Here is a 22629-nt window from a genome sequence, read left to right as displayed (position 1 = left end):
ACCCTATGGCATTGTTTATGGAAATGTTCCTGGTATTGACTCTACTGATCTCACACTATGTAATCTGCCTTGAGTCTCAGTGAGAAAGGCAGACGATAAATAAATAAATTAATTAAATAGTCTTCCTGAGAACTGTGCTAAAGGAAATGCTCTTCAGATACCACCACTGCCACCCCATTGACTTTTGGAGACTTCTCCTCTACTTATTCTTTCCCAAGCCAGGAGTTAACTTTTTGACCGATTGCTCCTTCCCATGCAAGTACCTCAAACACTGTCTTACTTGAAGCTCTGTTCAGTTAGATAACTGGGCCAGCTCATGATTGACTACCATTGTGAGGCTTGGGATCAATTACTTCATTCTAAAGCTAAGCTCATTTTCCAAAGTCACACATTTTTAGTTACATAACCTAAATATTCCCAGCTGCAGCTTTTTTTCTTATTGTCCCCATAGCTTGCAAAAATTGATCTTTTATAGTAGCTAGCTGTCATGCTTCTCCTCAGCTCTCTTTTCCTGTAAGACTACTATGCCGGTTTCTCTTTACATTTCCTCAGGGGACATCTCAAAAAGCCCTTTATGACTTTTTATGCTGTCCCTGGAGCTCTTGTCCTCTCCTCACAGTTTTGAATGATGTTGTGGACTTACAAAAAGTGAAGCAGTCAAGCTGCTCACGTGATTTGGCAGTGAATACAGCCCAGTGGGGCCCTTGTCATTTTTTGCAACAGTGTCACATTGTAGATTCTTCAATTTGTCATCCAGTCTCTTCTTGGCAGACTGGCTGCCTCACTAGTACATCCTATTTTATACATGTGCTTGTGGTTATTCTCTCTCACATAAATCATGTTATTCATGGTCCTATTGAATCTCATCTATAGCCCTGTCCCTAATTTATCAAAATTGTTAGCATTTGAAGCCCATTTTAGCACTCTTTCTCTTAGGGCTCCGCATTATAACCATTACATTTTCATCTCACTGAAGACCCTATCAATCATCTGTATCATCACTCTTTACTTCATATTACCAATCATTACTTGTGCTCATTCCATATCAAGGTATTGTACCTTAGTAGCGAGACACCTGACCACAGGTGTTCTGATCCCAGTTTGGAGACTTAGAAACTTATGACAATGCCTTATACTGAGTCTGGCCACTGGTCCATCTAGTTTAATATTGTGTACTCTGATTGGCAGACAGTCTTCAGAGTCTCAGGCAGAGAAAGGATCTTTCCCGACACCTGCTATCTAAGATCCTTTAACTAGATATGCCCCAAGTATTGAACCTGGAACTGCATGAAAAACATGCCCTGCTAGTGGGCCATGGCCCTTCCTTATACTTCCCAAATAACTCTATTTTGCCAGTGCTTGCACAGGCCTGCCCAGGTGTTAACTAGCTGGAGAAAAATAATTCAGAGGCATTACAGTATAAGCCTCTAATTGAACCAGGTGAACTATATGGAATGATGTAAGAGAAGAATGATGTAAGCTGCTTCGTGTCCCCATTGGGGAGAAAAACCGCATATGAATGAAGTCAATTAATTAAATGCAACAAAAGCAAAATAAACTCTTACTACTTTCTCCTTCACTAACTGCTGTACTTTGGGTCAGCTGGAACAAGGGGAGGAGTTTTTAAAAATTTAAATCACCCTCAGCAAAAATGGTTATATGGCTGGTGGCCCTGCCCCTGATCTCCAGACAGAGGAGAGTTTAGATCGCCCTTCACGCTGTGTGCAGAGGGCGATCTAAACTCTCCTCTGTCTGGAGACCAGGGGTGGGGCCACCAGCCATGTGACCATTTTCAAGAGGTGCCGGAACGCCGTTCCACCGCGTTCCTGCTGAAAAAAGCCCTGGTTCTAGAGTTTTGCTCCTCTTTGTTTCTAGTAGAATCAAGAAGAGGGGAGGCTAGTGTACAGTTTGAGAAAGCTGTTTCGGAGGAGAAGTGGAGACTGGCAAACATAGTGAGAAGATTTCCCCAATGTAACATGGATACTTTGAATAAGTTTTCAGAAAATATTGGTCAGGTTGTAGGAGGGAAAGTATCGTTCTGTGGGAAAATGGCTCTTTGCTCATAATTTGCCTCTCTAATTCTGTTTTCTAATACCATTCCTATTCTCAAGTTAGTTATTTCTTTATATTTCTGGTTGGGCTTCTTTTGTTTTTAATAATAACATTTGCTGCCTTGGAGAGGAGAAATAATATTTTATTTTTTCATGAAATGGAGAGCGAGAGCTAAGTAGAACTCTGCACAAACCCCCTAGAGCTCTTCTCCTTTAATTCTCCACTCAAACCTGGCTGAGCAGAGCATCCAACTAGCAGAGCAGCTTCCAGGCCTTTTCACTGGGCTGCCTGGGAAATTGGGAAGGTGTGTTGCTTCCATGAGAGGAATACTGAAACCTCTCTTCTCCATTTCAGTCATGTTTGACTTCACAGCTGTTTGTTAAAATGTTGCTTTCCCTGAAAAAGAAATGGGAAGAAATGCAGTTAAAAAAAAAAAAACTTGCAAAACCTTGTTCTTGGGTATTACTACTTTTCCACGGAAAGAAAAAAAATGATTAATTTTTGAAGTCTTGTGGAACAAAAGCCTTTAGGCATGACAAGGAATGAAATGAAAATAAGACCTTGAACCAGAGCCCCTTCTGCTCCCATTTCTAAGTAGCACGAAGTCTCACAACTTAGTTACAAGCAGCACATTACTGATACCATTTTCTTTTCCCTCCTGGCCTGTTTCACACTCAGGCCATTCTCCAGAAGTCCAAGGCTAGCAACATATATTTCAATATGAACTTTTGTAAGTCTCACAGCTCACTCATGAAAGCTCATATTGAAATAAATGTTGTTAGTCTTTAAGGTGCCACAGGAGTTTATTTTTATTTTACTATAACAGACTAACATGGTTACCACTTTGGTTCCTCCACCTCTTTTTTCTGGGAAAAGAGGTAGAGGAACTCAGTGGGTTGCCAGCAAAGGGGGCAATTCCTGGTAGGAGGTGATACCCCTGGTACCACATGTGCACGCACAAAGTGCGCTCATGCTTCCAGGACCGCACAATGACATCACTTTGGGTCAGCTGGAACAAGAGGGGAGTTTTTCAAAGTTTAAATTGCCCTCGGTGAAAATGGTCACATGGCTGGTGGCCCCGCCCCCTGATCTCCAGACAGAGGCGCGGAGGGCAATCTAAACTCCCCTCTGTCTGGAGATCAGGGAGCGGGGCCACCAGCCACGTGGCCATTTTCAAGACTCCGTTCCACTGCGTTCCAGCTGAAAAAAAAGCCCTGGTTTCTCCACAAATCAGTCAGGGCTATCCTGGTCACATGTGGAATTGCAACATAGAGTTTGTAAAGCTGCAGGATCTGCTGTGAGATGCAAGTGTTTAAAGAGGCTTTATGCTTGACATTCAATAGTTTTGAATCCTTTTCTGGGTACAGCTGCCTGTGTGTGTTTGTGTGTGTGTTTGTATGTGTGCGTGCATGTGCTCAGAACAGTTCTGAGTCTTTCTGCCAGTATTTGTGTGTATTTGGGGTGGGGGATGGGGTTCCCTCTCTGCCCTGGTAAGGAGATCTCAGCGGCATGTCTCTCCTTACTAGCTAGGCAACTGCACCTCCCCAACTTTTCTTGCATGTGAAGTTGTATAGGCTGAGCAACTGCGGGGAGAAAGATAAGGAAGTCTCTCAGGGCTAGGATCCAATTTTAAACCATGTATTCTAAGTACACACTGAGATTGATGAATGAGAGAAATTTAGGAAGGGAGATGTGAAACAGGAAAAAAATAGAAGTACAGTTTTTAGCTAATTTAAAACTCAAAAGGAATCTCTGGTCATCACATCTCACTTGTGAGGTGAGTAAAGCATTCCTAGTGCTATAATTAAAAGTTACCCAAGCCTCCTTGCTAGTCCTTATTTTAGGGATTCCATGGGAAAGAGGAGGGGTTGTCTTTAACCAATCAAAATGTGGAGGGATGAATGCAAATGTTTGCTCCAAAACAGTCCAGACCAATAAAGTAGTTCCCCAGGACTACTTATGTATTATGTAGGAGTAGCGGAGAAATTTGGGGCCTCCTTCAAATTGGCTGGGACGAGGGCCTTTTTCACCTGTTCCACAGTGTCCTGGATAATGGAGGCAGTATCTAACTGAGCCTGGCCTTTTGACTGCTTAGACTATAACTAGCTTTGGCAGAAGTACTGTGAGTTGGTACGATACATGTAGGCTAATTGGCAAGCACTGTGAACTATCTAAGGATGGGGGTGGACTGTTGTTCTCAAGCCCATCATTTACTCAATGGATCTGGTGGGCTGGGAAGGAAACACCTCTGGTTCAGATACCTGGAGAAGGGAGCTTTGACTCTTAAAAAGTTATACTCCCCCAAATCTTGTTGGTCTGTATGGTGCTGCTGAACTAAAATCCTGCTATTCTACTGCAGACCATCTGCCTGAAACCGTATTTCAAACAGTTATCATATTTGATCCTCCATTGCTAATGTGGTAAGATCAATATGATCAAATAAAATAAATGCTTCTGTCATGTTTCCATTACTGCAGATAATGGATGGCTTTGGATGACTAGGGCTCCCTCAGTGCATTGGTATTTTGGATGGATGTCATATGCTGGAAATTGTCTTGATCCTGCAAGAAGAGGAATATGTTAACAGAAAGAAATACTGCACCATCCTTCTTCAGGGGACCCATGATGATTACAAGAGCAGATATATAGATATTAGGGTCTGGTGGAGTGGAAACTCCATCTTTAGCCTTTCTATTCTTTGTGAAGCCATCAACTCAAGGTTGTTTGTTCCAGGCAGTCCAACAATTATCCACAGTTGTTCACAGTGTCCCCTTTGAAAATGGGAAATGGTCATCTCCTATGCTTTAGTGGTTGGTGTAGCCTCATCTAGGCAGTAACAGATTGCTTTTCAATTACACTTTCAATTGTTGAATGTGTCTTTGATTGCTTGAAGGGGAGGTGGGTGTATCGCTGCATGTCAAGTGGTTGTTAAGGAGAATGTAGCAGCAGTCAACATATGTAAAACCAAAGGACACATAATGCACAGGGGAAACATGGACTGCTGTCCATCAGCTATGAGTACTTTGCAGATAACAACTGAACCATAATGGAGGGCAAGGACATCAGTGAAGCATTGCAAGACTTTTTTGACCTGTTACACTGGGCCCTAATTCAAGAAAATATTATTTTATTTATACACACACACGTGGAAACCTGCAAGGGCTTGCAGGAGATATTTCATCCCCCCCCATGCCCTCTTTCCCTTCCCTGCCCCCATAGCCTTTCCTGGTTTACCCACTTCCTTTTCTCCTTCCCACCCACCTTTGTCCATCTTCCTGTCTTCGCCTTTCCTCCCCCGCCCCCAGAAGCCTCTCCCTTATGGCATAGTTGTGTGGTGGGGAACTACTTCACTTTCCCTGTCTCCACATTATTTCCTCTTTCCTTCCTGGCAGCCTCCATACCTTTCCCTACATCCTTCTCTCCTTCAAACCCACTAAACTACTTACATTTTGTCTGACTCCCATCTTCACTTTTATTTCTTAATGTATTTCATTTATACATTATCTTTCTCCAAAATGGGGACACAAAGCAGCTTACATCATTCCCCTTGCCTCCATATTATCTTCACAACAACTCTGAGAGGTAGGTTAGGCTCAGAATGTGTGACTGGATCAAAGTCTCCCAGTGAGCTTCCACAGCAGAGTGGTGATTGGAGCCTAAGTCTCCCAGACCCTACTGTGAAACTCTAACCATTACATTATACTGTTTTTGTGGGGGAGATTGTTGTTGAACAGTAGCAAGTAGCCAGGCCTGGATGAGTCATGCAATTCATGTGGTGCCAAGTAGCCCAGTGGTTGCTTCTGGGCCTGGTCCCAATTAGTCCTCCCTCAAAGGTTAAAACAGCCCTGGAAAGGGTCTTGCTTCCTCCTCATGTCTTTTACTGATAGAAACCAAGCTGGAATACTAGTTAAACAGCCCAGTTGGCTATTAGAATATAAGACATATATGAATATGTGGGTATGTGAAATACACCTGTTCTTGCTTATTTTCAGTTCTTCCAGACTTATCTTAGTGTTTGCCTCAACTTGGAGCCTGATAATAAAGTTTTTATTGTTCATGACCTGAGTTTTCCCTGTTCATTACACTTCTCTCATCTCTTATATAATTTTTTTCTTGACCTGACTTATCCTCTGTGTGTTTCATTTTTCCTCATTTCATCAAAAAGTTGTATGACACTTATATCCATCTCTCTGGTCTCTTTTTATATATGAACTGCCAGTTGCTACCTTGCAGGCTGAAGTAATGCCTGGAAGTGTCCTTGGTGGCTGTAAACAAGGAAGTGGTGCTTCTCTTCTCTTCCTGCAATTTTGAAACCATACTTCCTGCAGCCATAGCCTAGTAAAATGGCCCCAAGACTAAAAGTGGCACACATGATTAATTTTCTACTTACATATGTAGTAAATAAAGTGGAAGTATATTTTTCATGTTTGTAGGAGCTCTTTTTACACAAGTCATTTTAGTACTCCTGAAAAAATTGGAAGGATCTCCCCAACCTAGCTTTGAACTTTGTAAGAGATTGGTTGTCTACTTCATTTCTATTAGGGTTCCATAATGTTTATTTCAGCTCAAATGGCTGCAGCACTTGCAAGCCTTCTATGATGTACATACCAAATGCATCCCAACAACCATGCATTATGGTCTTCCATAACCTCACACGCCTTGGACTTCCTTAGCACAATATCAAAGAACACAGGGGCAGGGATATATTCATACCTGCCTGTGTGTTTCCCCCTGCCCATCTATCATCCACGCATTATGTACATGCTTCCTGATGTTTCTATGCATATTATACAACATAGAAGGCCTGCATGCATTAGTCCTAGTGCAGAGATGCACATTTATTAGAGGAGGAGGAAGATCAGCAGCAGCCATTAGATGGACCTGTGTGAGGAGCAGTTCAGTCTGTGGCATCACAAACCACAGAATCCCACGTGATGCATTAGTTCCTCTAGAGACTCTCAGTGCAACAAAACATTGACCAGAAGTATCTTACAGTGGCATTATTTTTGTACCAACTATGCGTTACGTGTAGATTGTATAGATCCTTTATGTGTAGATTGATCTCTTGTTGAATAAATTAATTTGGTTAGAAAACTTATCCTGATTAATCAGGAAAAACCCACCATAGCACAGTGCAGATTTAGATAGTACACAAACTTTCTTTTTAAAAAATCAGGATTGTCAGTTTTCTTATTGCCAGCCAGAGTTCAGACTTCACAAGCAAGACAAACATTTTGTACTTGTGAAACACAAATAGAGGTTTCCTCTACAGATATAAAGGAAACTGTCATGAGGGTTGAGGCCTCTATGAAAAGGATCAGTAAGTATGATGGCTTTAGTTTAGCCAAACTAAGCATAATGATAATTGTGCTCCATTGTTGTATATTGCAGTGTATTGCTGCTCTACATAAAAACCTAACTTCAAGGATGGGGTCATAAGAACATAAGCATAAGAACATAAGCAAAGCCATGTTGGATCAGGCCAGTGGCCCATCCAGTCCAACATTCTGTCACACACAGTGGCTAGAAATCCAGTGCCATCTAAAGGACTGTCAGTGAGGCCAGGACACCAGAAGCCCTCCCACTGCCTTCCTTCCAGCACCAAGACAACAGAGCACCACCTCCCCACAAAGAGAATACCATCTATCTCCTGTGGCTAATAGCCACTGATGGACCTCTGCTCCATATATTTGTCCAGTCCCCTCTTGAAGCTGGCAATGCTTGTAGCTGCCACCACCTCCTGTGGCAACGAATTCCATGTCTCAAATATTCCTGGTCTCAAATAGCCAGTGTACTTCTCAAGGTATAGATAGCCAACCATGAAAATGCCAATTATAATCTTTTTTAAAATCACGTTTTACTTTGTGAGCTACCTTGAGCAAATCTATGGAGAGGGGACATAAAAATTTTCTAAATACATACATGCATACATACGTACATAAATGAAAATAACCAAATAAAAATCTGGAGACAGCATTGTGTAAAAGATACAAGCAAGACTTGCCAATGGGAAAGAAAAGGAGCTGCATGAATGAATCCATTACTTAAACTACACGAGAAAATGCAAAATGTTATGTAAAATATCTACAACCAACTTTAACTACTATGTAGAAATTCTTGTATGCTGGGGAAAAAAACCAACAACTGCTAGGAAGTTGATCAAGACGGGTGTGTTTGTCTGTAGCAGTAGAAAAGAGCAAGAGTCCAGTAGCACCTATAAGACTAACAAAATTCGTGGTAGGGTAGGAAGTTGTTCATTATTTCCAAAGGAAATCAACACACTTCAATTTAAACAGCAGGAAAAAAGGAAAAAAAGTGCTTTCAAAAGTAAATTAATATAGTTTATTTCAACTTTGGGGGGAAACTCAAAATTACTATGCATTGTAGAAAGGAACACATTACACTTCCTACATATACTGCTAAAAACATTTGACAGTAGTACAGGTGGTTTCCACAGACTCCACAGCTGATTCCCTGTCACTGCTGGTCCAATCGTTGCATTCCTCTATCCGGCATGAAGGGGTCACGTTCTCTGTATTTCCTACCTTACTGGATTGCCACTGTGGGCTAGTGCTGCCATTATTTACCTAGTAAAATGCCCTAAAACCCTCTCTGGGATTAAATCTTTGTGCAAACATGTACTCCCTATGTTTTTTTGCGGTCATTTGCATCATCAATCATGTGCTTCACAAAGCTGCCAAAAAACCAGCTGTCCCTTTGCATCAGTGCACACCCTGCAGTGTGCAGCTGTAGCAGTGGAGAACCTTGCGCTCATCTGAGGACCACAGACATATCTTATAAATTTTTCACTTTTAAGAACATAAGAGAAGCCATGTTGGATCAGGCCAATGGCCCATCCAGTCCAACACTGTGTCACACAGTAGCCAAAAACTCAGGTGTCATCAGGAAGTCTGCCAGTGGGGAAGGGACACTAAAGCCCTCACACTGATTGCCCCCCCAAACACCAAGAATACAGAGCATCACTGCCCTAGACAGAGAGTTCCATCTATACCTTGTGGCTAATAGCCACTGATGGAGCTCTACTCCATATATTTATCCAATCCTCTCTTGAAGCTGTCTATGCTTGAAACTGCTACCACCTCCTGTGGCAGTGAATTCCATTTGTTAATCACTCTTTGCATGAAGAAGTACTTCCTTTTATCCATTCTAACCCGACTGCTCAGCAATTTTATTGAGTGCCCACGAGTTCTTGTATTGTGAGAAAGGGAGAAAAATACGTCTTTCTCTACCTTCTCTATCCCATGCATAATCTTGTAAACCTCTATCATGTCACCCCTCAGTTGTTTCTCCAAGCTAAAGAGCCCCAAGTGCTTTAACTTTTCTTCATAGGGGAAGTTTTCCATCCCTTTAATCATTCTAGTTGCCCTTTTCTGCACTTTTTCCGGTGCTATAATATCTTTTTTGAGGTGTGATGACCAGAATTGTACACAGTATTGCAAATGAGGCCGTACCATTGATTTATACAGGGGCATTATGATACTAGCTGATTTGTTTTCAATTCCCTTCCTAATAATCCCCAGCATAGCATTGGCCTTTTTTTATTGCTGTCGCACACTGTATCAACATTTTCAGTGAGTTATCTATGACTCCAAGATTTCTCTCTCGGTCAGTCTCCACCAGTTTGGACCCCATCATTGTGTATTTATATTTGGGATTTTTGGCCCCAATGTGCATTACTTTGCACTTGGCCATGCTGAACCTCATTTGCCACATTGATGCCCACTCACCCGGCCTCGACAGATCCCTTTGGAGTGCCTCACAATCCTCCCTGGTTGTCACCACCCTGAACAATTTAGTGTCATCCACAAACTTAGCCACTTCACAGCTTACTCCCAACTCCAAATCATTAATGAACAAGTTAAAAAGCACCGGACCCAATACTGAGCCCTGTGGTACCCCACTGCTTACCACTCTTCACTGTGAATATTGCCCATTTATACTCTCTGTTTCCTATTCATAAGCCAGTTTTTGATCCACAAGAGGACTTGTCCTTTTACCCCATGACTATTGAGCTTTCTTAGCAGCCTTTGATGAGGAACTTTATCAAAAGCTTTCTGGAAGTCTAGGTAGACAACATCTATTGGTTCCCCCTTGTCCACATGTTTGTTCACTCCCTCTTTGCTTTACTGGTCTCCATTGTGGCCAAGTGAGCGGCAGGTGAGAATGCTTGTGTTGGATTGTTCAGGGCTGGGTTTGAGAAACAAGGGTGAAAAAACAGGCATGTTTTATTGTAGAATGAATTATATGTACTTGGTGTGGCATAGATATTATTGGGCTCTATTCATACATCACAACACAAGCATCAGCTGGTAGGATATGCAGCTGCATCCCTCAAAATCCCCATATCAGTCAATTGTGGTACAATTGCTGTCACAAAGCACAGAGCATGCATTACTAATTAACACTCAGCAAAACTGCACAACAGTATCTTGAAATAAATGATGCATGCATAATAATACATTTAAATAGAATTTCATTACTGACCCTTCTTTGATGTCCTTGTAGGACCTACAGATGATTTAAGGGTGCCAAAAAAATGACAATTGAGTGACAATCCGGAAAGGGAACAAGCAAAAAGTCATATGAATAGGTAGTTTTCTCTTTGTGACCACCTCCAAAGAGCAATGAATGCAACAGAACAGTTCTTATGTAAAACCTTTGCACACTGCATACATCAGCAGTAGAAAGCATTAGTGCCTAACTCTGAATCTGGCTTCACTAAGACAGGTTGTAATTGAACAGCAATAACAAAGAAGAGGCAAAACATCACAGCAGTGAATTCCTCATGGCAGATACCAGAAAAAGTGAGCTATGAAGCAAAGGTCAGAGGGTCCCATACCAACAATAATGGATGGTAAGTAACATGCCTGGGCTTCATGCTTATAAGCCTTTGAAATATTCTGTACAGCTCCTTATAACAAAGTACAGGCTATTTTGTTGCTGCTAGATATTTTATTATTGCATATTATACACTTGCCTGTCAAATGCAACATGTTGATCTTTGTGGGGCACCCCACAGTAGTCTATATGGGATCTCTGACAGTCATTTCTTCAGAATTATATTCAGAAGTGCCCCTATTACAGTGATTGCTTCAGAATTGCTTCTCCCCAGATGCCAAGGAGATCTAAAAGCTGCTTGTGCCCTTAAGGTATACCACATCCTTGGTTATGTATTATGTTATATCCATGAAGGGAGCTCCCCTTGTGGATTGTTTCATGAGACATCAGAATCAAAAACAGAAGAGCTATCAGTGAAACAGCAAAGTATTATGTTACTGTGACAAAAATTTTTGAAATTAAAAATGGCAACCTAGATAATTGTTGCTGCAAAATTTGCAGTTGCAGTTAACAGGATGTGACAATGAACAGAAGGAAAATGACAATAGACAAAAGGAAGTACTTTTTCACTCGAAAAGTGATTGGAATGTGGAATTCACTGCTGCAGGATGTAGTGATGGACATTCATTTAAATGACTTTTAAAAGAGATTAAATTCACAAAGGATAGCTCCATCAAATGCTATTAGCCACTGTGTGTTCTATGCGTACTGTGTTCTTGTGCCTGGGAATTTGTACAATTTCTTCCATTTTTCTTACTAATTCCAAAAAGGGACTGTTTGGTTATTGGGTTGTTTTGTATAATTTTGTTTCTTTTCTTATTGTTGTTTCATTCTCATAATATATTTTGTTATTATTTCCCATTGGAAGTTTCAATGGAAGATACCTCCCCTTCTCGAGTTTGTACCGTCACAGTAACACGAGGAAGTGGCAGAGTGAGAAAGCAAGGGCATTTGGTGGCACAAGGAGGGTAAGGTAACTGGGCAGGTATGCAGCAGCAGCAGCAGGAGGAGGATCTTGAGGCAGATTTGCTTGGATGAGAAGGTTTGGAGAGAAAATTTGGCACAGTGAGCAGGCACTGGGAAGACAGAGGAAGACATAGTCTCACCTCATATCTGTCAGGATCAGAATGCTTCACACATGTATGGAATCCTAGTAGCCACTATTTGCAGTCCATCAAGAAAGCCCACAGCATCACTCTTCCCCCTCTCCTTCAGGAACACTGGGCTCCCTCTATGCCTTTTATTAGGAAAATGGTGGCTGCTTTGTAAAAAAGAAACCAACAGAGGCAGAGACTGCAATAATGAAAGAAACCAGAACAAAATGAAAGAATTCATGCTTTCTTTTCATTATAGGCTGTTTAAATTTGTTTCATTTTCGTATTAATTATGATAATTACAAAACATTCAATTTTCATAATTATTGTAATTAAAGATGAAAGGAACACACAAATCTACTGTGTTCTGAAAAACAGTGCTAGAAGGGAACAGAAAGGGTGGCTTTAGCATCCATGCCCTGCTTGTAGGCCTTCTGGAGGCATCTGGTTGGCCACTATGGGAAATAGTATGCTGGATTAGGTTTATTGATCTGATCCTTAATGGCTGCTGCTATGATTATTTATTTATGGCATTTATATGGCACTTCTCTCTCTGAAAAGACACAAAGGTTGCTTCCACATGCTCCATTTTTTTCATGTTTTCCCTGTCCCAAAGCTGCGGCTTCCCAATCTTCTTGGAGAACTCACCTTTAATATGCATCATCCTCATGTGTGTTTTGTGGGTGTTGCAAAAAAAGGACCCAAAACAGAAAATGTGTTCTTTATCTGCACCTCAACATAAATGACGTTGGCGCATTCCCGCCCAATTTCCTTTTTTTTTTTGAGCACATGTGGGATTGCGCTATACTATTGTCCCGTCTTTCAGCTTCTATAGAAACTGGGCATGTGTAGTACAGCATTCTCTACCATTGATTTCTCACTTAAAGTTTTAAATGCAAAAGTGTTTCATAAATATGTAAACGGTAGAGTTGCACGACTGCATGATTCCATATCCTACTATATAAAAGCCACCTGACCACTCACTCCTTATCCCCATGCAGGCGTAGCACGCAGGGATAAGAAGTGATTTGGGGGCAAAATTGTTTGCCTCCCCATTGCCTCCTTGGGCTTCCAGAGGCACGGAAAGGATCAGTGTGCCGGCGAGGCCCTCCCAAGGTCCTGCAGCAGCCAAGGGTGGGGCTCCCCACTGCCTCTGCAGGGCCTTGGGAGGGCTGTGCACAAGCCAAGCAGTGGCCAAGGGGCCAGAGGAAGAGGAGCCCCTGATCTTGTCCCCTATCCCCCCTTCTACTGATGCTGCCAGGGGAGGTGCGGTGTGTGTGTGTGCTGCTGCTAGGGCCTGTTATAATTGACAGTCCGATGGCATTGGCTACATGATCCAATGTAGCAAGCACTGTAGTATGATTCCCTTTATCGTAAAAGCGCAAGGACTGTTTTAAAAAGTTTTAGACGGGGGCAGGGGGTTATATGATTGCACATGTGAGCCAGACGCTCACATGCGTCTGGAGGTAGGTGGGATGATGGTGAGAGGAGGGGTTGGAGATTTGTGGAGGGCTTTTCTGAAGTGAAGAAAAGCCTCCAGATGCATTGATACAGTAGATAAGTGTACAAAAAAGCAGCATCAAAAATGAAAACGGAACAAAACAAGTTTCACAAAAAATGCTTAAAAACCAGGATCATCACGACCCACTCACGCATAGGAAATGATGACGTATGTAATGAGTGAAATAACCCGCCAAAGTTCTGTTAGCAGGCTGTCCCAAAGTGTCTTACAGAAAAATACCCAAATTCAGTTTCCCAAATAATACAATACCAGATTCTTGGCTGGTCCCATTAACAAGATTGATTAAAATAGGACCCAGGCCATCAGTTGCAGGCTAACAGCCCATAGTCATTTGACTTGTGCCCATGGGCTTGTACCTCTGGCCCTGATAAGGATTTAAGTACCTGCAAGGAGAGGAAGACAATTCGGTCCCTCCTGGCCGGCAGCCATAGGCTTGAGGCCGGGGGCCGCATTTGCCGCCGTGGCAGAATAAGCGGCAGCTTTCCCCGGCCTCGTAGGGCCTCTTGGGAGGGGGCGGGGCTTGGCACAAGCTTTGCGCAGCCTCGCCCTCTGCTCTACACTCGCCTCCTCGTGCTCGGCTGCATTGGAGGGTTTTTTTCCCTCCTCTGATGCCGTGAGCCGAGTGGACGGGCGGAGCGGAGAAGGGACGAGCGGAGCGGCACGGAGCGGCGCCGAGGACAGCCACGGCTCCCCAGACGGGCTGGTAGTCGGTGCTGCTCCCTCCTCCGTGCAGCCGTGGCTCTGGAGGCCAAAGAGCGGCCGAGCCATGCTGAGCAGCGCACGGCCGCACCGAGCTGTGTTAAGCCGCTTCTAGCGGCTCCGAGCCAGGCAACCTTCGGCCCCGCGGGTCGCCAGCCGCGGGGTTGTGGGTGGCAGTAGTAGCGGGAAAAGAGAGCGCCAGTCTCCATTCTGTGCGTCACCGGTTATAATTTTGGGGTGGGGGTGGGTCACCATTTAGGGGGTTGGACGGCCGTCTCAAGGGCAGTGTGGCAATCATAGCACGGGTGGGTGCTTCCCGTCTAGCCTGGTGTCAGGGCTGTGGGTGCCTCTCTTTGCCCTCTGGGGTTGGGGTGCATATATTCAGCTTTCACCCCCCCTCACCCCACCCCCTCTTTTTCCATCTATTTGGCTGTGGTGCCATTTCCCCCTGTTGTAGGGGAAGTTTTGCCCTGCAGGAGCCAATCACATCTGTCAGTGGCTTCCTGCGCTGGGTTTGGTTTGCCCATAGGGGGCGGGTGGTGTAGTTCATTGGCTCTGTCTCTGGGCAGAGATTGCCAGCCATTTTAGGTTCTGTGGCTCTGTTGCTAAGCAGAGATTGCCAGCCATTTTACTTGCAGTGGCTCTGTTGCCGGGCAGAGATTGGCAGCGTTGACAGTACTGCAGCCCAAGCTCTCTGCAACGCTTGATATTATTAATTTTACAGATTACATATATAACTATGCCGCCAAAAAAGGGGTCTGGGCCTTCAAAAGGGAAGCAACCAGCTAAAAAGCCCCTACCCAAAAGGCCTCCCCCCGCTGTGTCATCTTCTGATGATGAGGAGAGTGCGAGTCGCCAGGCCATCCTGAGCCGGATTGCAGCCCTTGAGCAATCACGGGCTGCGGGGGCTAGTGCCGTGACTGCAACACTGGAGCAATCACGGGGTGTGGGGGCGGGAGGCACAACAAAGCCTAGTCGGCCAGTTAGGCGGTTGTCAGCGGCTGCCTTTCAATCTGAGGTACCCTTGAGGGGCCTTCTGTTTCTGCAGACGCTGTAGAGACCCAAAACAAGGAGGGAGCATTGGGCCTTGAACCCTCAAGCATTGATCCTGGCTGGATGGCTGACTCTGAACCCGTAGCGGTTGCTGTTGACCCAGTGTGGGATGGTAAGTCTGCACTTACACAACAGGGTGACGGATGGTCCTGGGGTCCCCGGATACTGGACCCTGCCCAAATGTCCTTGAGTCCGATGGCCTCTCAGGGCATGTGGCAAGGCCCCTCACTTAGTCAGGTGGAGTTTGGGGCTGGACCAGTGTGGGGTAACCAAGGGTTTGGGGGTCAATATGCGCAGCCTGTCCCAGGTGCAATGGGTATCCCAGGAGCGGTAACGCAGACGGGTAGGCAGGGTTTTGACAGGCAGGGTTTTGACAGGCAGTTCGTGCCGGGCTGGCAGGGTTTTGAGGGCCAGTCCCTGCCTAGTACATCCACTGCTTGGCCCAGCTATGCCCCCCCCAGTGGGCGCTACTTTTACTATGACCCCATATGGCCTGGTACCTTACCGAGCACTTCCGTTTGGAGACACTGCCCTCCCCTTGGGGGACCATCTCACTCAGAGTACTAGGGATAAGATTTTGAGGGGTGAGTTTGTGGACGTCTTCTCCCTTCTCTACAGGGAGTTGGAGAAGAAAGACAAAGAGGATTTAGATGATAGGGATAAGGAGCGGATGAAACGGCGCAGGGTAGATCGGACCTGGACCAATTGGTTACATGGGTTCCTTATCTATGCAGGTGTCATTGTTCGTGCTCAGCCATGGAGGGCGGCCGCTCTTTTCCAGTACCTTGATATTATTTACAAGGGGTACACTGGCTTCGTTGGTGCTGCTTGGATGCAGTACGACGAAGAGTTTAGGATGCGAGCGGCTATGAACTCTGACTTGCTGTGGGACAAGATTCTGCAGCAGCTGTGGCTGCAGGTGATGGCCCCGGCTAAGGCAAATCTCACTGATCGCTAGGATAGCGGCCATTTAGTGCAGTGGTTATCCAATGCTCCCAGTTCCCACGGGCCCGCGGGTCAGCCGGTTCAAGCATGGCTGTTATGCTGGGAGTTCGCAAATCAGGGAACATGCATGCGGAAACCGTGCAAATACTGGCATGAATGCCCAACCTGTGGTGGTTCCCACTCCTTTAACTACTGCCCTAGGCGATATAAGGGAGGTTGGAATAAGCGTGGCAGTGGGGCCGGTGGTAATGCCCAGCATCAGGCTGGAAAAGGGCCCCAGCCCAATAAAAATGAATGAAATTAAGTTCCTCTTGGATATTTATCCCAAGAGGGAGGACGCAGCATTCTTGTTTGATGGGTTTAAGTTTGGTTTCAGGATTCCGTTTCAGGGTCCCAGGACCCCTTTCATGGCAGCCAATCTTAGGTCGGTGGCTGGCATGGAAGGGATCATGAGGGAAAAAATTGCTAAAGAATGCGCTGAGGGCTGGGTGCTGGGCCCATTTGTGGCCCCTCCAGTCCCACGTTTGCGGGTCTCCCCCTTGGGTGTGGTGCCAAAAAAGGCAGCAGGTGAGTTCCGCCTGATTCACCACCTTTCTTACCCCAGGGGAGGATCCGTCAACGATGCTATTCCTGACCACCTTTGTTCTGTGAGGTACACATCCTTTGATCAGGCAGTCAAGGTGGTCAGGTGTTGCGGGCCGGGAGCTGAGTTGGCCAAATGCGACATTAAGTCTGCTTTTCGCCTTCTCCCGGTCCATCCTGAGGATTTTGAGCTGTTGGGTTTTTCCTTTGAAGGCCGTTTCTACATGGACAGAGCATTACCCATGGGGTGCTCGATTTCTTGTGCAGTCTTTGAACGCTTCAGCTCTTTCCTGGAGTGGGCGCTGTGTCAACCGCTTCGCTGTTGGGACACCATCCACTATTTAGATGATTACCTTTTCGTTGGGCCCCCCGGAACCGGCCAATGTGCCAGGCTATTGGAGGGGTTTACCAATCTGGCTGCACGTCTGGGGGTCCCCTTGGCTCATGAGAAAACCGAGGGCCCTGCCACGGCCCTCACCTTTCTGGGCATTGAAATGGACACCGTCCATCAAACCTCCAGACTGCCGCTAGAAAAGCTAGCCGACCTCAGGGCTCGGCTAGCCTCATTTAAAGAGCAGCATAGGGTATCGCTGCATGAGTTACAGCAGCTTGTAGGCCACTTAAACTTTGCTTGTAGAGTGGTGGCTCCTGGCCGGGCTTTCCTGCGGTGGCTCTGTGACGCCATGGGCAAGTTAAGGCTTCCTCATCATAGGCTCAGGATAGATGCTGGATTAGGAAGGACCTTTTCATTTGGGAGGAATTTTTACGTGCATTTAATGGAGTCTCTTTCTGGAGAGATAACATGCCGGAGGCAGAGTTGCAGGTACACTCTGATGCCTCGGGGTCCCTTGGATTTGGGGTGTTTTTCCGTGGGCACTGGTGTGCCGAGCGGTGGCCTGCTGATTGGGTAGAACAGGGTCTCAGTCGGGACCTTACCTTCCTTGAATTTTTCCCCATCTTAGTTACGGTATTCCTGTGGGGACGGGCCCTTGCCAATCACACCATGCACTTCTGGTGTGACAATCTGGCAGTGGTTCATGTGGTGAACTCACTCACTTCCAAGTCGCGGAGGGTGATGTGGCTTGTCCGAGCTTTTACCCTTCGATGCTTGAAGTTGAATATTCTGTTCCTGGCCAAACACGTCCCTGGGTTGGAGAATGGGGTGGCAGACGCTCTGTCTCGCCTGCAGATGGAGCGATTTCATCAGCTTGCCCCAGAGGCTGACCCGATGCCCACCCCTATGCCACAGGAGCTCTGGCAGCTTGGAAGTTTGAAGCCTCCAGGGCCATCCAGCTAGCCATTGCCCCCAGCACACAGAGGTCCTATGATCATGTGGTGAGGCAGTTTGTGGGGTTTAGGACGGAGCAGGGACTGCGACAGGTATGGCCAATCCCTGTGACGCACCTTATGCAGTTTTGTGTGCATCGTAAGGTGAGGGGCTTGGCTGTAAAGTCCATCAGGGGACAGCTAGCCGCATTAGCATTTGCTAGCAAAGCCCGTGGCTTTTCAGAGGCCACTGGGGATTTCCGCATCAAGAAGATGTTAGAGGGTTGGTCTAGGGAGGCAGTCAGATCGCAGGACATTAGGGAGCCTATGTCCCCAGACATCTTAAGTGGTCTTAGTGTAGTTTGGGGTTCAGTGTGCTGCTCAGGGTATGAGGTGGCTCTCTTTCATGCAGCTGCACTCACTGCTTTTTTTGGGGCCCTGAGGATAAGCAGATTGGTAGCCACCTCCATTAGGGATGGCTCTGGGAAGGCCTTAATGGCTTCTGATGTAAAGTTTGTTGGAGACAAGGTCACCTTAAGAATTAGGCACTCCAAGACTGATCAGTTACAGCGGGGGTCTGTGATTCAGCTAGGGCCTTGTGCAGACATTGGTTTATGCCCGGTCTCTGCTCTGAAGCAATACATTGCACTTCGGGGCGATGACAGGGGGTTATTATTCCGTCATGAGGACGGAGCCCCCTTGACTAAGTACCAGTTCTGGACGGTTACTGGACGGGCTCTAACACAGTTGGGGCTGCAGGATGTTAAATTTGGCACCCATTCCTTTCGGATTGGGGTGGCTTTGACAGCTGCAGCCATGGGCTATCCCAGTCAGATTATACAGCAGGTTGGCAGGTGGAAGTCCAAGGCTTACCAGTCTTACATTCGTCCTCTGCCCACTGGGAAACTCAACTGAACTGTTCTCTCTTTAGGTGCTGTGTTTCACCGCGGAAGGCTGCAGATCCTTGTGTGTGGACACAGCATGGTTTTTTGGGCAGCCCACCAAGCCAAGAGGACAGCCATCGGGTCCCAGCTTGGGTTAAGTGAGTGGGCCACCGTTGAGTGGCAGGGCCGACGCAGCCTGAGGTGGCCAGGGCTGCTACCTTTGCTGTTCGAGGGGAGGAGTGGTCCTCTGCCTGATATATTGGTCATTCACCTGGGTGATAATGACCTTGGGCTTGTCAAGGGACAAGGCCTTATTCTGCAGGCACAGGCCGACTTGCAATGGATTAGCAAGCGGTGGCCTGGTGTCTTGATTATTTGGTCTGAGATACTGCAGCGCCGGGTGTGGCGTGAAGCTATGAACCCCAAAGGGATAGAGGGGGCTAGGCGTAGGGCTAATAGGGCCCTTCAGGTAGCACTGGGGAAGGGACTGGGTATTTATGTTCCCCACCCCAGTATTAAGGCCCGTTTGGCTGACCTCTACAGAGGTGATGGGGTCCATCGGTGGCTGGCAACAACATCTTTTTAGACGACCTGAGGCAAGGGCTGCAACTCTCTGTAAGTCACCTGTGGGGCGCAAAGGCCTGAGCAGAGGCTCGGCCTTAGCGTTGGCAGGATTTAGCTGCGGGGATGCTAGCGGGAATATGCCAAGGGTGAGCACCCTTGGCATATTCCCATTGGTGGGGATATTGGGGGCCTATCAGGATCGGCTGGCATGCTTTGCGGCGGCCAGTTGAGAGGGCAGGCTGCCTGGTGGGAGCCCCTGGAAAAGTCCTGCCTTCATGCTCTGCGGCGGGGGTGCGTGGAGCTTTAAAGGGGAAACCATCCGCCAGGCTGGCCGGATCCAAGCCATGCAGTTGGATGGCTCGCACCCGGGGCAGCGGGGCTCGCCCAGACAGGTCAAGGCGGGGTCCAGGGCAGTTACCCCAGGGCTTGACCTGTACCGCTTTAGGACCCCTTGCGAGGTTTTCATGGGTTGAAGTTCATGTTGTTGCCATTAATAAAAGTGGCCCTTTTTACCCAAGCCTTGTGTCTGCCTCTTTATTTCAACTGGGGGGGCAAATACACCAGATGGAACTCAGCTGCTGCTAAATTGCTGCTAGCAAGATTTTTTTCACCTCTCCTCACCCCTAACTCCGATATATACTCTTTCTTGTGACTCAGTATGTAAGCAACAGTTACTGTGGTGCTTTTTAGACATTTTCCCCAGCCAGAGTGGGGATTCAAACCTGGATCTCCCAGATCCTAGTCTAACACTCTGACCACTACCCCATACTGGCTCTTTGTTTTTTGTTTTTTTGGGGCAGAGGGACATCTCTGATGAGTGGCTGAAAAAACGCAAAGGTTTCACTGATTTAAAAAAAAAAAGCTACAGCTGTTTTTAACTTCCTAGTTTTTTAAAAAAAACATGATTATTTTATTATTTTATTTAACTTTGTGTACGCTGTTTCCCCCTCACATTTTCAAATATTTATTTAGTTGTGCTTAATAAACAGTTACAAATAAAAAAAAAATTATTATACAGTGATGTCAAATAATTTTTTTATTACATAAATTAAGGAGGGTTTTCATACAGACATATCAAATACGTTTTCTTACATATGAGCGTTTCATCTATAGATTTCAAATAAAGGTTATTATCTATGAATTACTAAAAAGTATTTTTCCTTGCTTTTTCTTGAGTGATATCTTAAGATCTGACATTACTATTAAAAATTCTTTATGTAAACATCAAATGATTGTATTTCTTTTTTGATGATAATTGGGTTATTGATAAAGATATACTTAAAATTAGGGTTTTTGTAATTATGATTAAATGGGTTTTATAAAGTCAAACTTTTTGTAGGTCAAATACAGATAGTAATAGAAAAATATATTAATTTTGTAACTATTAGTAGAACACTTATAAGCCATACTAAAATAATCCCTCTTTCCTTTCCCCCTCCCTCTCTTAACTCTATCCCCTCTTCTACACTTGATACTAATGTCTAGATTGATTGAATAATAGGTGTTCACAAATTACTTACTGATTAATAAACTATATAATATAAATGATTAATAACTATATAATATAAACTATATTAACTTAAGTTTGCGTGCAAAACAGTTCTCTGTAGCCCTAGAGTAACACCCTATAGATGACTGGTATTTCTTATATCAAACTTGGAGAACTGTAAAATTAACTGGGGGCCCCAACTGCGAGCTCTGCTCCCTCCCCCCATACCTCTATTCTTGTACAGGATTTATACATTATACCATCATAACCTTTTTACAGATTATTTTGGTTTGCTCTCACCTTAGGTTTTTACATCTCCGTTTGTTTGTTCTTTGCTTGCTAGTTGTGTCTCACTAGAGTCTTACTTCCCTTACAAGGTGATAGGAGGTTAGGCATTTTTCTTTTCTGTGAGGTTCTGTGGCAGATCATAGAAGTCTCAGTGCCAAGGCCCGGCAAAAGTAGCCTTCCAGGTTCCTGATCTGTAGCTTGGTAGATGGTGTCCTGTAGTTTTACTTGAAGTTTCATATAATTAATCCATTTGTATTTTATTTGCGCTTTTCTCAATGCTTCCGTTGTAGATCTAAGTTCTCTTCTTTTTTAAAAAAATGTAGATGGCAAGTCTGTGAGTATATGGATTTGTGATCCTTTGTATGGGACTTTATATTTCTTGCTATTTCCAGAATTTTACTCCTTGTCTTCCAGTCTGGAATTGTAGCTAGAATGTCTCTGGATTTTTTAAATTTTTGCATCTTTTTGTGCTCCCAGACTGTAAGCTTTGGTGATTATTGGGGCTGCTCCCCTTTCAAGCTGCAAATGCTGTACCAGCCATGGCTCTAGAAAGGAGGGCACATCCACAGAGTTGTTTGCTCCTCAAAGTTTCTAAATTTAAGATTTGATTGTTTTGACAAAATCTCCATTTGTAAAATTCTTTCTTGAAGTTGTTTGTTCTCCTGTTGCAATACAGCTAATTCAGACCACAGCAACTTGCTTAAAACTAGCGTTCATGTGAAATAGAAAATAGACTAGTTATTTAGTTCAAGGGTTTTTTGAACTATCTTACTTTCTGTTATAGTCAGTTTTGATATCGCTCTCATAAATATCTGTAAACCTATCATTTTACCACAAAGTATTTCACTAAAAATACTTTGAGATCTCTGCTTTTCCTGAAATCTGAACTCTCCATAGAATTTTAAACGAGAGAGAATGAAAAGAAACTGAAGCCTAGAGGTATGATTTCTGTATATTCTCTAATTCAATATCTATATACAACCTGGGGTGGGGGGGGAAGCAATATCAAGATTTCAAGAAATAATTTGTCAATTTTTAAAAAGTTTTTTAAATGTGCAAAGTGCAAAGACAAATGTTATTATACAATTAATAAAAAGTCACAAAATTCAACTGGTGAAGAAAAAGTTCATATGGTAAAGAGTCCAACTGGTGAGAACCACACAATTAACATTTTTTCTTTCATTAACAGATTCAGTGGCATAGACCATCATGTTGTCTAGAAGAACATGAGCTGAATGTTCCTTCAAACATACAGCCGACGGGTTTTTGTTAGCAGATTTCCAATTCCCGTTTTGTACTCTTACTTCCTCACAGGCATAATTTTCAAAGATG

The 22629-nt window shown here is 44.8% G+C and overlaps 1 long non-coding RNA gene across 1 annotated transcript in view; it reads left to right on the top strand.

Moving 5' to 3' along the window:
- The window catches only part of LOC129324397 (uncharacterized), an 83135-nt gene extending 60506 nt beyond the window's left edge, over positions 1-22629 (top strand). Inside the window, exons 2-3 of the long non-coding RNA XR_008596532.1 lie at positions 10797-10927; positions 22612-22629. This is a non-coding gene — a long non-coding RNA (uncharacterized LOC129324397). The remainder of the gene's footprint in view (positions 1-10796; positions 10928-22611) is intronic.

The sequence above is a fragment of the Eublepharis macularius genome, chromosome 2 (assembly GCF_028583425.1).
Source record: "Eublepharis macularius isolate TG4126 chromosome 2, MPM_Emac_v1.0, whole genome shotgun sequence".
NCBI lineage: Eukaryota > Metazoa > Chordata > Lepidosauria > Squamata > Eublepharidae > Eublepharis > Eublepharis macularius.
Note: the sequence above shows the minus strand (reverse complement) of the source record. Positions and strands in the feature narration are given on the sequence as shown.